At 36.9% G+C, this 16009-nt stretch overlaps 1 pseudogene; it reads left to right on the top strand.

The window, feature by feature from the left end:
• Nucleotides 1–10010: 10010 nt before the first annotated feature.
• LOC133317308 (DNA-directed RNA polymerase subunit alpha-like) lies at nt 10011–11388 on the top strand (annotated as a pseudogene).
• The last annotated feature ends 4621 nt before the right edge of the window (nt 11389–16009 follow it).

Below are 16009 nucleotides of genomic sequence, written 5' to 3'. Positions count from 1 at the left end.
TTCTGTCTCAAATCAATTCCTCGTTCTAACGTAACAATGTAAGAGAGAGACAGCGAAAGAAGAAACATATTTCTTGTTTATCTTGTTTACCTTACTTGTTGTTATGTCCGATCAAACCAGTGATGGAGCCAGAATTTAATTTTAGTCGGGCCAAAAAATTTGACATATCGAAATATTTATCATAATTACACATACCTTTTATTTTTTAATAATATAATATATTTATGATATATATTATTCATTTAAAAGCATATTCTAAGATCATAATTTGTAACATTAATTTTCAAAGTAATAGGATTAATGTTGTTTTAACAAATAATAAATATTTATTTAAAATTTAAAATATAATATAAAATTCAATTAGTAAAAAAAGTGCAAATTATATGTGTGTGTGTGTATATATATATATATATATATATGAAATTTTAATGTGATTTTTATGAACATTTTCATGTGATCTTTATGAACATTATTTCATGTGATGTTAATGAAAATTTATTTCATGTCATCTTTGTGAATAATTTTTTTTATCTTTTACATTTCAATTTGGTTTGGGCCTATAAACTTTAGGGGGTGTATTAAATTATGATTTTATGATTTAAAAGACTTTTTTTTGAGATAAAAAATCTTATAAATTTTAATAGAATTTATAAGATTTGAAAGGACAATATGAATTTATACGATTTTAAAAAATCATATAAATTTTTAACAAATATTCAAAATTACAAGAGTCAATAAAAATAATAATAAAGAAATGCAATGATATTAATAAAAAAGTAAAACCTAATATAATTTTTTCAATTAGTAAAACTTAATATAATTTTTAACAAACATTCAAAATTACTAAGTATAAGCTCTTCACATATTTAAAGCTATACTAGTCCTCCACGCATCAGCATCTTCTTATTCCTGCTCTTGGGTTTGACCAATGAGTTAAAAATTATCTTCTTCATTAACTGGTGATACTGAAGATGAAGATGCATCTACTGATTCAATTGAAAATTTATCTGAACGACATTCTTTGCGAAGAAAGTTATGTAGTGCTACACATGCTAGCACAAGCTCTGCTTGTGTTTTAAATGAAAATGGAGGTGCTGACTTAAAAATTGTGAACCGTGATTTAAATATGCCAAATATCCTCTCAGTTACATTTCTCAATGATGCATGACGAAGATTGAACACGAAGAATATTAGGATTTTAATAGAGCTTGCCATCGAATTATTAAGATTTTTAATATGTATCATTGCCAAACACGAAGAATATTAGGATTTTATGCTTATTATAATCCAAACAATATACAAAAGAAGAAGGTCGACAAATAATGTATGTGGTAAGCTTATTAGTTCAATTTTAGAGATTAGATACATGTTTATCGTCAACTCTATACAACTCTGGTAAAAAATAAAATGAAGCACATCATTAATCATGAAGGAGGAATACCAAAACCTGATAAATACATACGACAAACAGTATCATTAGTCATGAAGGAGGAATACCCATACCTGAGAAAATATATGAGAGTCAGAAAAAGAACATACCTTGGCTTTGAGAAAATGCTAGAGTAGATTGTGAGACACTGCAGTATAGAAATCTCAAGAAATCCTAGGGGTTAGGGTGAGATTGTGAGAGAGACATCTTATTTATATTTCTCACTAAAAAGTCTCACGAAATCCACTCCAATGAAAAATCCATTAAAATTGTCAGATTTTTGAATACCACAATATTGTTTTTCCTTTGTTTAAAATCCTGATTGAATACCAACGAATTTGGACGGAGTGTAAATTAATATTTTAAAATCCTAATTGAATACCACATGACTTTTTTTCAATGCTTTAAAATTTTAATTGAATACCAATGGATTTTTTTGTCTAAAATAATCCATTAAAATCCTCTGAAATCCTAATCCAGTACACCCCCTTGGTTTGCAACTTGGTAGGCCTTACAGGCCACATTAGGTTTTTTAGTTTTTTATAATAGGTCAGGCCAAACCAATAAATCAAGTCTTTAATATGCTAATAAGTCAGTATAGGCTCTAAATATTTTAGATAAGCTTAGCTGTTCGCGGTCTGGATTGGATCGGTTTTGGAAGCAAAACTCATCCGATCCAATCCCTTCGGTTTGATCATATAATCATCCATTCGGTTTAGATTTTTTTTCAAATCCGATCCGATCCAATCCAATTTTTTTCGGTTTGGATTGGATCGGTTTTCGGTTTTTTGAATATCCTAAAATTAGTTTCATGATTATTGTACAAATAACATCTTTTGTACATATTGGCTTTGTAAAAAAAAAATTTGAAATACAAAAATATCACTAAACAATACTATAGTTGATGAGACGTGACTAAGTTTTTTTTTTGGTTTAGTTGATGAGTTAATGGGTCTTGAGTTTAGAAATTTTTGGGCTATGATTAGAGAAATGACAAGTAGGTAGAGGATAATTAATATATTGGATCGGTTTGGATTTGATAGGTTTTCATCAACCCATCCGAAAACCGATCCAATCCAATTATAATTTGCGGTTTGCTTTCGGTTTCCGATTTTTCGGTTTTTGGTTTATTCGGTTATCGATTTTTCGGTTCGGTTTTCGCGGTTTGAATCGGTTTGGATCGGTTGATGAACACCCCTAAGCTTAGGCTATTAAAGCCAAAGCCTGTAGGCTTAACATGTCCCATTTACACCCCTAGTCGTAACTTGTGAAGAACATGAATATAGAGGGACAGAGCAAACTTCACAATTAAAAAGAAAGATGGAACAATCAGCGATAAATGTCTAAAATCATTTAAATGACATTGGATCCACATAAATCATTTAATCAATATTTTAATATTTAAATTTTTTTAAAAATACAAAAAAAACAAAGAATTTATTAATGGGTATCTACAAGAAATTTTCATACTCCATATATATATATATATATATATATATATATATATATATATATATCTTCATTGAATTTTCTCTTTAACAGTTTTCGGTTCTGGGAGGCGCTGCAGGAGGCTTTTGGTACGCAGTTGAGACTGAGTAACACCTATCACCCTCAGACTGACGGACAGACTGAGCGGACCATCCAGACATTCGAGGACATGTTGAGGGCTTGCACTTTAAAGAAGGGTTCAACATGGGATAGGTACCTGCCATTGGTTGAATTTTCGTACAACAACAGTTTCCATGCTAGCCTTGGCATGGCACCCTACGAGGCGTTGTATGGTAAGAGGTGTCGGACTCCTACCTGCTGGTCTGAGGTTGGAGACAAGGAGCTGTTTGGCTTGGACTTTGTCCAAGATACCACCCTGCAGATCAAATTGATCAGGGAAAAGTTGAAGCAGGCGCAGAATCGCCAGAAGAGTTACTACGATGTGCGGTGTAACACCCCGAGTATACCCGGTTTGTTAACATATCATCGTATTAAGCTGCACTTAATTAAAAATGCGGAATATCTTTTTCTTTTCAATTATGACGTTGTTATACTTAGCCAAGTTGATTACTTAATCAATTTCATAAAATATCGCCTGTATGTAAATTGCAAAAAGACATCTAACTGAAATACCTCATAATATAGATAAAGCGAGTATCTATGTCACAGATCTACAACACGTAGTCCGGACAATAATCCTGATACATTAATACAACTCCAACATAAAACAAGACATAATCAAGTCTATGTGGCATGGACAATCCCCATGCTCACTAAATCAACAGCATAACCAACAGAGTCTCAACAGAGAAATCCATAAACTGAAGCTAAAAGCATAAGACAGTAAATAGGATTCAACATCCAATCATAACAGCATATCAACATAAGCAGCATAAACATGTAACATCTATCAGCTAAGCTCTGGCCTCCTGCCACTAGAGGTCTCAACCCCCGCATTACCTGAACCTGAAATAAGCATTCCCCAAACATGGGGTGAGATCTCTAAACCAGAAATCTCAGTAAGACAAGGGGTCCTCAAGGATCTTCCACCCCAAGCTCACTTACATGTGCAATATAAGTTCCAAAGGCAGTAATTCAATATAAGTTCCAAAACTCAATGCAGTGCAACAGATATTCATGCCATGTGTGTTTAAACTACTCTACTGGCAAGAGAAATGCAGGAATACGTCTATTACCTACAGATAGTACAAGGAACACCGCTTGCACCTCACCCACAGCCTCACCATATTGTATGTACCACATACTCAGGCTTACCGTATAGGTGGAACACCACATGCATATCATAAAGGCACTAGCATATAACAGCTCAATAGAATTTCCAAAACATCAAAAGCATGTAACACAGCAAGCATATAACCATACCCCCATGGGATATGGTGGAACCACAACATGGCTAAACCGAAGACACAAAAGCTTACCTTGCAAGCTCACTATCCAATGCCAAGAGTCCACACAGCTCAAGTCCAACACACAGCAGATCACAACCTGATTAGGACCAGTAAGCATATCAACACTCATAGCTTATAAGCATAAACATAAAGACTACGTTTTCCTCTTACGATTTATGTCTTAAGGCTTCACGCAAAGTCATAAGCCTTTAACCACTTGATTCTGACTTAGTTCAATTAAAACAGAAGTTCAACTTCATCAATCTAGGGTTCACAAACCCAATAGCCTACTGTATGAACAGTGCAGCTACTGTTCTGCGAAATCCCAAAATATCCGGATATTCGTCGGGGGCATATCCGGATATCAATATCCGGATATCTCTCTTCCAATATCCGGATATCCATATCCGGATATTCAGATCCGCATATCCGGATACCTATATCCGGATATCAATATCCGGATATTCACAACAAAATATTCGGATGTTTCGCGACAGAACCCAGATTCTGCATCTCGCGAAAATCCAAACCAAAGGTCCAACTTTTACCGATTACAGAAGCTTAAACAGGCATTTCTAAGTGTGTTAAGCATTACCGAACGTTAGGTTATCATCTTTAGCTCAATACATGCATCAAGGTTCCACTTTTAACCAATAACTCATGATCAAAGGTTGAGTATGCATACCAGGCTTAAAGATGAACCAAAGGTTGCTCTTGGAGCTCACAACCAGCTCCTCAAGGTTCTGCCTTGGATAGAAAACGAAAATACCAAACAAGGCTTGGCTCTTTCTCCCGAGAGGTTGCTTCTTGAAGCCACACAACCAAAGAACAAGGCTCTAAACCCCACAACCAGAGAAGACAGCCCAAGAAACACCCAAGAGTAGCTCACCAACTCAGAACCCAAACTTCTCACCCAACCCAACACAACCACAAGGTGATCTCAAGGAAGAAACAAGAGAAAATATGATTATTTGGTGGTTTCTCATGAAGAAATGGTGAAGACAAGTCAAGAAAGCACCAAGTCAGCAATGGGAGGCACAAGGGTCATGTAGGAAGGCTGAGTATCATCCTAGGGTTTAGTGCCCTTAGTATATATAGGTGGTTTAACACTTAAACACACAGTATTAACTTTAATTGCTACGCTTAGCATTTTAATCCCAAACTTTGGATTCTTAACCTACTCAATTTTACAAGAATTATCATATTTTTATTTTATTTTTCGGAGCACCTTTCCGGTACGCGCTTTTCATAGCCAGTATCAGTTTCTGGCACCAGTTCTCATTATTTTAACTTGAAACTCGTTTTACAAGTCCTATATATTATTCTAGGAATTATCATGCACTTATTATAATTTTCTGGGATACTTTATCGGTACGCATTTATACCGACTAGCGGAACCGGTATCGGCACTTTTCTTCCGAAAAATGACTTTCAACATTCTTAATCACTTACTATAATTATTAGAGACTCATAATAATTATTAGGGTCAATTATGGAATTATTTCCTAATTCTCATATATAATTAATTAATTTCCTTAATTAACGGTGCAGGTTCTTACATGCGGCATCGTCCACTGGAGTTCAGTGAGGATGAGCACGTGTTTGTGAGACTTTCACCTGTCACCGGTGTTGGTCGGGCACTTGGAGTGAGGAAGCTGAGCCCGAGGTTCATTGGGCCATACCAGATACTTGGTAGAGTAGGACCTGTTGTCCACCGGCTTGCCTTGCCTCCGAACTTGGCCAACATCCACGACGTGTTTCACGTGTCTCAGCTTCACAAGTATGTAGCGGATCCTTCGCACGTGGTGCAACCGGATGATGTGGAGGTTCGGGAGAACCTAAAGACTCCCGTCGGACCACTCAAGATTCTCGATCGTGGCGAGAAGCAACTGAGGAGCAAGATCATTCCGATGGTCAAAGTGCAGTGGACCGGAAGAACTCCTGAGGAGTGAACTTGGGAGCGAGAGGACGAGCTTCTCCGGCAGTATCCCGACTTCCGAGACAGGTATGTTTCTGATTTTGAGGACAAAATCCTTAAAAATGTGGGGTGAATGTAAGAACCTGCACCGTTAATTAAGGAAAATAATTAATTAAATGTGTGAAATTAGGAAATAATTCCATAATTGACCTTAATAATTATAAGAAGGCTTAAATAAATATAGAAAGTGATTAAGAATGTTGAAAGTCGCTTTTCGGACGAAAAAATGCAGATACCGGTTCTGCTACTCGGTATAATTGCGTACCGATGAAGTATCCCAAAAAATTATAAAAAGTGTGTATATGTCACTAGAATAATATATAAGACTTGTAAAACAAGTTTCAAGTGAAAATAATGAGAACTGGTGCCAGAACTAATACTGGCTATGGAAAAGCGCGTACCGGAAAGGTGCTGCGAAAAATAAAATAAAAATATGATAAATCTTAGAAAAATGAGTAGGTTCAGAATCCTAAGTTTGGGATTAAAATGCTAAGCGTAGCAATTAATGCTAATATTGTGTGCTTAATGACTTAAACCTCTATAAATACATAACTTGGCCCAAAACACTAGGCACCTTGCATTCCTACGTGACTTGTTGGGGTGGCTGATCAGTTTGCTACTGTTCCATTGCTCTCTTCCATTTTTCTTGACCAAAAACTCAACCAACTGATCATTCTCTTGGTTGCTTCTTCACTTAAACACCTTGGGTGAGTGGGAACTATCATGAGGAGTGTGTGGTGAGCTCCATTCTGAGTTGGGGTTGCTGTTTTGGGAGGTTCTTTGGGCTGAGTTCCTTGCTTGGGTTTTAGGATCCATTTTCCTTGGTTGTGGAAGCTTCAAGGAGCAACCTTTGTGAAGAGAGAACCATTATGGTGTGCCATTTCCGTGCACCTTCTAAGTCAGAACCTTTGAGACAGTTTGGAGAGCTCCAAGAGCCATTGTTGCTCTGTTTTGAGCTTGGGTAAGTGTTACCAATCTTTGATCTTGAGTTTTAATGATTAAAAGAGATGTCTTAGCATGTTTAATGAATTAAACAAGTAACCACCCAGTATATGAACCTAAAGAAGTGTAAAAATGCATGCTTGGACATTGGAATAAGTTAAAAACCCAATCTTTAGAAGGATATCTCGCGAAATTCAGAACTGCATTCTGTCGCGAAATATCCGGATATTGATATCCGGATATGCCCCCGACAAATATCCAGATATTCTGGGTTTTCGAAGAACAGTAGCTGCACTGTTCATACAGAATGATGTTTGGGGTTTGTGGACCCTAGACTGGTTAAGTTGAGCTTCTGTATTGATTAGTTCTAAGTGATTAAGGGCTTGTGGCTTTGTGAGAAGCCTTAAGACATGAAATGTAAAGGAAAGACGTTGTCCTTGCGTCTTATACTTGTTGAGTATGATTTTGATATGATTGTTGGTCCAAAACAGATTGTGATTCTGCTGTGTTTGGGCTTTGAGATTGGTTGGACTCTTGGCTTAGATTGTTAGCTTGCAAGGTAAGCTTTCGTGTCCTCGGTTTAGTCATTGTTGGTTTCACCATGTCCCATGGGGGTATGGTTATATGCATGATGTTGTTTTCATGATATATTGATTTGTTGAAATGCTGTTGAGCTGTCATATGCGAGTGCCTTTATGATATGCATGTGGTGTTCCACCTATACGGTAAGCCTGAGTATGTGGTACATATAAGAGGGTGAGGCTGTGGGTGAGGTGCAAGCGATGTTCCTTGTACTAACTGTAGGTAATAGACGTATTCCTGCATTTCTCTGGCCAGTAGAATAGTTATAGCACACATGCATGAATATCTGTTGCACTGCATTGAGTTTTGGAACTTATATTGTTAAATGCTTTTGAACTGATATTGCACGTGTAAGTGAGCTTGGGGTGGAAGATCCTTGAGGACCCCTTGTCTTACTGAGATTTCTTGTTTAGAGATCTCACCCCACGTTTGGGGACGCTTATTTCAGGTTCAGGTAACTTGGGGGCTGATGCCTCTGGCAGAGGGAGGTCGGAGCTCAGTTGATGATTATTGTTGTTTATATGCTGTCATGTTTGGATGCTGGATATATCTGCTGATGTTATGTTTTTAGCTTACTTTTAGTATGTTGCTGTTGTTGAGACTTCTGTTGGGCTTGTTGTCTTATTTGGGTGAGCATGAGGTTTGTCCATGCCACTTTGATTTCTGTTATGTTTAAGTTATCTGAGTTGTATAAACTATCAGTTAAAGTGGCATGGGGTTTGTCCATGCCACTTTAATTAAAAAATATCACGATTCATGAAGAAGTAATTATAATGTCTAAACAGTAACTTCAGTCATCATAACCACAACTAATAAATATATATAGATTATAATTTATACATAATCGATACATTATTTTGCCGTGTGAAATTTTCCAAGCTCAATACTGTTAACACAGAACCTAACCTACATAATGCAACATTAATGGTAAAAAATCTTTTTAACCCAAAACTTTAAGGCACTAGGTGATTTATATTAATAATTTTATATCTTTTTAACACTTAATACAGCATAAGCAGAACCAACCTAGATTCCATTCCAGGTGTGTATACTACATAGTTTGCGAAATTGGCATCCTCCATGATTTTGGTTTTTCTGTTTATGTTTACTCACTTCAATTCTTTTTCATTACTGGTTTAATGAATTTTATTCAAGGTTAAAAAAAAAATTAAAATTTGTTCTTTTTCACTTCGGTGTACCGGGTTTCTATCATTTTTGTCACTTCAACCTTTGAACTGGAAAGAACAAACCCAAAAATAATATGATTCAACCTCAAACCCGTTTGAATGTAACGGATAATAGTGGAGCCCGAGAATTGATGTGTCTTCGAATTATAGGAGCTAATAATAAACGATATGCTTCTTTTGGTGATATTGTTGTTGCTGTAGTAAAGGAAGCAGTACCAAATACGTCCTTAGAAAGATCAGAAGTGATCGCAGCTGTAATTGTACGTACTTGTAAAGAACTCAAATGTAGTAACGGTATAATAATACACTATGATGATAATGTTGCGGTTGTTATTGACCAAGAGGGAAATCCTAAAGGAACACGAATTTTTTGTGCAATCGCCCGTGAATTGAAATAGTTAAATTTCACTAAAATAGTTTCACTGGCACCCGAAGTATTATAAAAAAATGAGACTATGATAGATAGATATATCTATATTAATATTATTTAATATTTCATAAAAACCCAATAAAAAATGGAATAAGAAAAAACATAGAGAAAAGAGCATGTTGATGATATGGAAAGTCAAGGGCAACCATAATTTTCGTTTATCATGGGTAAGGATATCATTGCTGACATAATAACCTCTGTACGAAATGCTGACATGAATAAAAAAGGAACGATTCAAATACCATTTACTAACATTACCGAAAACACTGTGAAAATACTTTTACGGGAGGGTTTTGTTGAAAACGTCAGAAAACATAGGGAAAGCAACAAATATTTTTTAGTTTTAACTCTACGATATAGAAGAAATAGGAAAGGGTCATATAAAACTATTTTAAATTTAAAACGAATCAGTACACCCAGTCTACGAATCTATTTGAATTATCAACGAATTCTTAGAATTTTGGGAGGGATGAGGATTGTAATTCTTTCTACTTCTAGGGGTATAATGACAGATCGAGAGACTCGATTAGAAAGAATCGGCGAAGAAATTTTATGTTATATATGGTAATTTTTCTGATATACGAATTATACGAGAACCTTCTATTCGTTTTTTTTAAGGAGGGGGTACAATTTGAAATTCAAAATGGAAAATGTAATAAATAAACATTATTTTCTTTCATTAAATAGATTTGCGATTAAGTAAAGGAATGATAAATATGATAATAAGGGCCTTTGCTCATAAAATTTGTGAAAAATGTCGATTGATCCGCAGGCGGGGACACGTTATAGTAACTTGTTCAAATCCGAGACATAAACAAAGACAAGGATAATATTTCCACAAAAAGAGGACTTTTATTTTTAAAAACCAGATGCACAAATAAAATAAATTTAGATTAAAGAAAAAATAGTATAAATTTCAATAAGAAATCATAAAAAATATGGCTAAACCTATACAAAAAATTGGTTCGCGTAAAAATGGACGTATTGGTTCGCATAAGCATGCTCGTAAAATACCAAAGGGGGTTATTCATGTTCAAGCTAGTTTCAACAATACCACTGTGATTGTTACAGATATTCAGGGTCAGGTGATTTCTTGGTCCTCTGCCGGTACTTGTGGATTCAAAGGTACACAGAGGGGAACGCCATTTGCAGCTCAAATCGCAGCAGGAAATGCTATTAGAATGGTAGCGGATCAAGACATGCAATGAGCAGAAGTCATGATAAAAGGTCCCGGTCTCAGAAGAGATGCGACATTAAGAGCTATTCGTAGAAGTGGTATAGTCTTAAATTTTATACGAGATGTAACCCCTATGCCACATAATGGATGTAGATCTCCAAAAAAAAGGTGTGTAAAACTAAAAATAAACATCGAAGAGATTTCAAATTCAAGAGAAATTTTTTTTTGAAAGGGTTGATGATAAGAAAATATATTACTATGGTTCGAGAGAAAGTAAGAGTATTTACTCGGACACTATAGTGGAAGTGTGTTGAATCAAGAGTAGACAGTAAGCGTCTTTATTATGGACGTTTTATTCTGTCTCCACTTATGAAAGGCCAAGCCGATATAATAGGCATTGCGATGCGAAGAGTTTTGCTCAGAGAAATAGAGGGGACGTGTATCACAAGTGCAAAATCTGAGAAGATACCACATGAATATTCTACCATAGCGGGTATTCAAGAATCAGTACATGATATTTTAAAGAATTTGAAAGAAATTGTATTAAAAAGTCAGCTCTATGGAACTCGGGAGGCGTCTATTTGTTTCAGATATCATTTTACCACCTTCTGTAGAACTCGTTGATAATACACAACATATAGCTAACGTAACAGAACCAATCCATTTGTATATTGGATTAAAAATGGATAGGAATCGCGGATATCGTATAAAAACACTAAAAAAATTTCAAGACAAAAGTTATATTATAGATGTTGTTACGATATGATAGATCGATATATCCAATCAGAGATTGGTATGTTAATATATGATCTGTTTGCCCTCCCTCAGGTACCTATAGGAGAGGTACCCTAAAGATAAGCGGATCACTGTGCACTATAATATAATGACATAGTCAAGGCGTGGGGTGTGTGCACAGTGACAAGCTAAGAGAAAGGGTTTAGAGTGTGTGTACCTTATTGGTTTAACCCTTTATTTATAGATGGGTTACCTGGCAGGAGCAGATTTTTTGGCCTCTTAGGAGTATTGGGGGTCCAATTGTTGATCCATTGCTGCCGTAGTAGGATTAGTATAATTAAGGAATATTTCCTTAATTTCCCCTTAGCAGTTAGCCTTATTTGGGCCTTCTAGAATATGGGCTGCTTAGTTGTTCGGATAAGATCGTCATTAATAGAAGATTCCCTCCCTGTTTGTGCTGTCCTTTATTGGACCTTCTAGAACATAGGCCTTTGTCATGTCCATAACAGTTTCCCCTCATCCAGGCTACCTGGGTATCCGGGTTGCTGGGGTGAATTTCTTTATATTCTGCTTTAGGTTTTCTGCCGAGCTGAGAGCGTTTGAGTTTTTTAAACTCTTTGCATAACTCTTTGCATATATGCTCCTTATATCTTTAGGATTTTTCAACCGGAGTCCTTATTTCCCCTTATCTCGGCGGGCTAAAGATAAACCTGGGAAGATATCTGACGTACTCCCTACACCGAGTTAGGGATGAGCTTAAGTAGTTTGTATTCAACTGGTGAGTTCCCCCCAAGCATAATCCCTTATGCACCGGTTCTGAGTTTGTAGCTTTCTTCTGAATCCGGGAACGATTTTCCCTGGCTCCTTACATGGGCGGATTATGCATGAGCCCGACAAGATACTTCACATGTGTAATCGGGGAACGGACGACCTTGAGTTGTTGGGATCCAACTGACGAGTTGCCCACAAGCCTCATCCATGTAACCCGGCTAAAAGTTGCCCCCAGCCCGGTAGTTTGGTTGTTCAGGCTGCCAAGATGAAATAGCAGTAATCTCAGCATTTGAATTTCCTTTGCATATTTTATTCAAGTTAACATTCAAATTCTTGCTTTGACTTGGCATCTTTATTGAAGCAATTTTCTTTGGGTTGGAACTTTTTTTGGCCGACTTAATTAGGTCAGCGATTGCAGATATTATTTCTGTCATTCATTCAGCCAATTTTAGTGAACCGAGTATTTGAATATGTTGTTTCCATATTTCTCCCTCAACCTTTTTTGGCTGAGATGGTGCTTCGGTGAGGCAACGTTTGCCTTCTATTAACCTCGAGCTCGGCTTCTCCTTCTGAGATTTTCGCTTTGAGCCCAACTTCTTGCACTGTGGCTTTATTGATTCAGATTTAGCTTTTCAGTGTTAACTGAACAGAATGACCAAGCCAAAGGTATTTCATGCGGATTCCGTCTTTTAACCCAATTTTCTTAATTAGGTTTTCAAATTTGAGGTGTCATGGTGACTTGATCAAGGTCGTACCAATCTGCCCCTTATTTTTCAAGCCAAATTTTATTTATCACAGCTTGTACACATGTTGTTTATTTTGACAACATTTAGGATTCAGAAGCGTCCTTCCGTTTTCCTATGCCTCGGCTAGAAGTCACAGTCCTGCAGTGTGCTTTTTATTTTTAACCCGTTTTCTATCCAGGTTCTTGCATGTTGCTAGTCGTAGGTTTCCAATACCCTGGCTTTATAATATTTAACTCGGCTTCTTGTCAGAGTGTCATTTTTTGACTTTGGCTTATTTTTACTTTCCCATGCATTTTAGGCTTTGAATTTTTGGAACAGGGAATGGTACTTCACTGCCCCTTATCTCGACGGGTTGAGCTTGAACCCGACAAGATACTGCGTACATTCCATATAACCGGGTGATGAGTGAGCTTGAGTTGTTCGGATCGAACTGGCGAGTTGTCCCCAAGCGCATCATCCTTGTAACTCGGCTTAATATAGTTGTGTCCAGGTGTCCATTTCTTGGATCCCGGATGTGAGTTTTCAGTTCTCCTTACCAATTTCCTGTCAGTAATCGCGGATTTGGGGTACGATCCTTTTTTCCAAGACCACATCTCTCCAAACCCGTCTTCACTTTATCCTGGATTGGGGTGTGATCCTTTTACTAGGATCCCATCTCGCCAAATCCGTCTTCATTTTTTATCCCGGATTTCTATCTTGGGTCTTTATCCCGGATTGGGATGTGATCCTTTTTTTTTCAGGACCACATCTCTCCAAATCCGGTAGTCTGGATGTCTGGGGTGCATAAGCCGGGTATCATGTATGTTGTTTCAACATTGCTCCCTCAATCTTTTTGGCCGAGGTACGTAGCTCGGACTAGTTGACCAGTCTTTTTGACTGTCTTACTGAGATCTTAAAGTATGAGGATTGCTGCTTTTCTCTTTTAATTTTGGTTGCATTCCTGCACTTTCCCCCCAGTTCGCTAGTCGGGATATCCGGGTTGTCGGGTTGTATTACTTAAATCAAAGTATCTTTATGTCGAAATACTTACTTGCTTTTGTTATTTGCCTTTTTTGCTTATTTGAGGATATTCGAGATCCCTTTTCACTGATGTTGCGGGGTTTTGTTCCCGGTTCTTTGCATGTTTGGTTTGCAGAGTTAAGTTTCTCCTTGCTATAATTAGCCCAGTTTTATATACTGTAGCTTTATTTGTTTGAGATTGACTTTTCCAGAATCTCGTATTGATATCGTCTTTTCAACCCGGTTGTGCATACCGTGTCTTTCACAGATTTTGACTTGATCAACATCATTCACCTTTTTGAGTTCGGCTTACATTGTCGTGACGTTCAGATAGAACAGGGTGAGACTCCCGCTGAATGCAGGGCCGGGATGTCGATTTTCTTTATAATTACTATTGCCGGGTTCTTATCTAGTTCTTCTTATCTTATGTTTCTAAGGCTTTCCATCCATTTCACGCCTTTGGATGATTTTGCATTTATACTCACATCTTGAGTTTAATGCCTCCCTGATAACTCAGATATATTTTTCTAAGTATTCGAGGTTCATCAGATTCCAGAGTTGCCTGAAGTATTCGTTAAATACTTCTAAGGACTTAGCATTCTCTTGATTTTGATAAACAAGCTTGTATCCTTGTTATCTAGGAATATCAAACCTTACTCGAGTTGTTCCTCATCTGAGACGGGTTATTTTTATAACTCGAATAAATTCTTATTTTCGCAACTCGTGCATTTTACGAGTTTCGGTATATTGACCTGGCCGAGGTCAAAGCATTATACGAATTTCGCTTTTTGTCACTCTCTGTGCCGCATGTTTGTTTTAACTTAATGTTTTGTTAAGTCAGCATTGATGAAGGTGATCATTGTCGCCTTCAATCATGACCTGGGTTTCATAACCCGGTACTATCCAAGATAAAGGCAGTATTGTCACATGTCCCACTTGGGTCTTTCGACCTTAGTACGGAGCATTTCGACTTGATCAGAGTCAGCATGACAAATTGCGCTTGTATCTCAAAATTTATGTTGATGCATCATAAACACAAGGATCCATATTTACGAAGGTATTTACTTGTTCCCTCGTTTTACTTTAACCCAGATTTGTATATCGTGGTTTCATAATATTCAACTCGGCTTTTTTCCTGAGTTTCAATTTCGAAGGCATCATGATGACTTGCTTCAATCTGCCCTCTTGAATCTTAGTTTGGTTTGGATTACGAAAGCGTCCTCCCGTTTTCCCTGAGCCAGGCTTGATGTTGCATGCATGCATTATTCTTTTATTTGAACCCGAATTTGGATCCGTCTTCCATTTTATATCCTGGATTTGCATCTATCCCGGATTGGATCTCGCCATATCCGTCTTCATTTTATTTTTGATTTGCATCTCGGATCTTTATTTCTATCCCGCATTGGATCTCGCCATATCCGTCTTCATTTTATTTTCGATTTGCATCTCGGATCTTTATTTCTGTCCCGGATTGGATCTCACCATATCCATCTTCATTTTATTTCCAATTTGCATCTTGGATCTTTATTTCTATCCCGGATTGGATCTCGCCATATCCGTCTTCAACTTTTATGATGGATTGACTCCATTTAATAAACCATTTATATCCCGAAGGGCCGGTCTTCATTCTGACTTGGCTTCTTTTGTTGAAGCGTTATGTTTAAGGAGACACATTTTGCCTCTTTGAATTGCATTGCTGCTTCTTCTTGCATGGCTTTTTAATTTGGGCCCCATTTCTTTTAACCCGACTTCTCGTGCCTCAGCCTTTCTTTCAGCTTGGCATTTTTCGCATAAGTCTTGTATTAGACTTTATCTTTAATTGAAGCCCGAATCATTGACCATTTTTTCCGTGACTCGACTTTCTAGCCAAATCTTATTTGAGTGGATCTCCACATCATTCGTTTGAGTATTCCTTGCAATAATAAATGCAGCATAATAAAGTATGGAGAAGGAAATTAGCAATAATATTGATTCAATCAGCAATCAATAATTATCCAAGTATAATCAGATAATAATTGCAATCAACAATTAATAATAATTGACTAGCATCAATCAATAATTAATACTAGTTGACTATAATTCATTCTATCAGATTTGATTGAGCATCCATCACGAAGGATCCATGCTCCCCAATTT

This window comes from Gastrolobium bilobum, unplaced genomic scaffold, assembly GCF_033153095.1.
Source record: "Gastrolobium bilobum isolate Gb01-03AN ecotype WA unplaced genomic scaffold, APGP_CSIRO_Gbil_v1 utg41773, whole genome shotgun sequence".
Taxonomy (NCBI): domain Eukaryota; kingdom Viridiplantae; phylum Streptophyta; class Magnoliopsida; order Fabales; family Fabaceae; genus Gastrolobium; species Gastrolobium bilobum.
The sequence above is the reverse complement of the archived record's forward strand: the minus strand, read 5'-3'. Positions and strand labels throughout refer to the sequence as shown.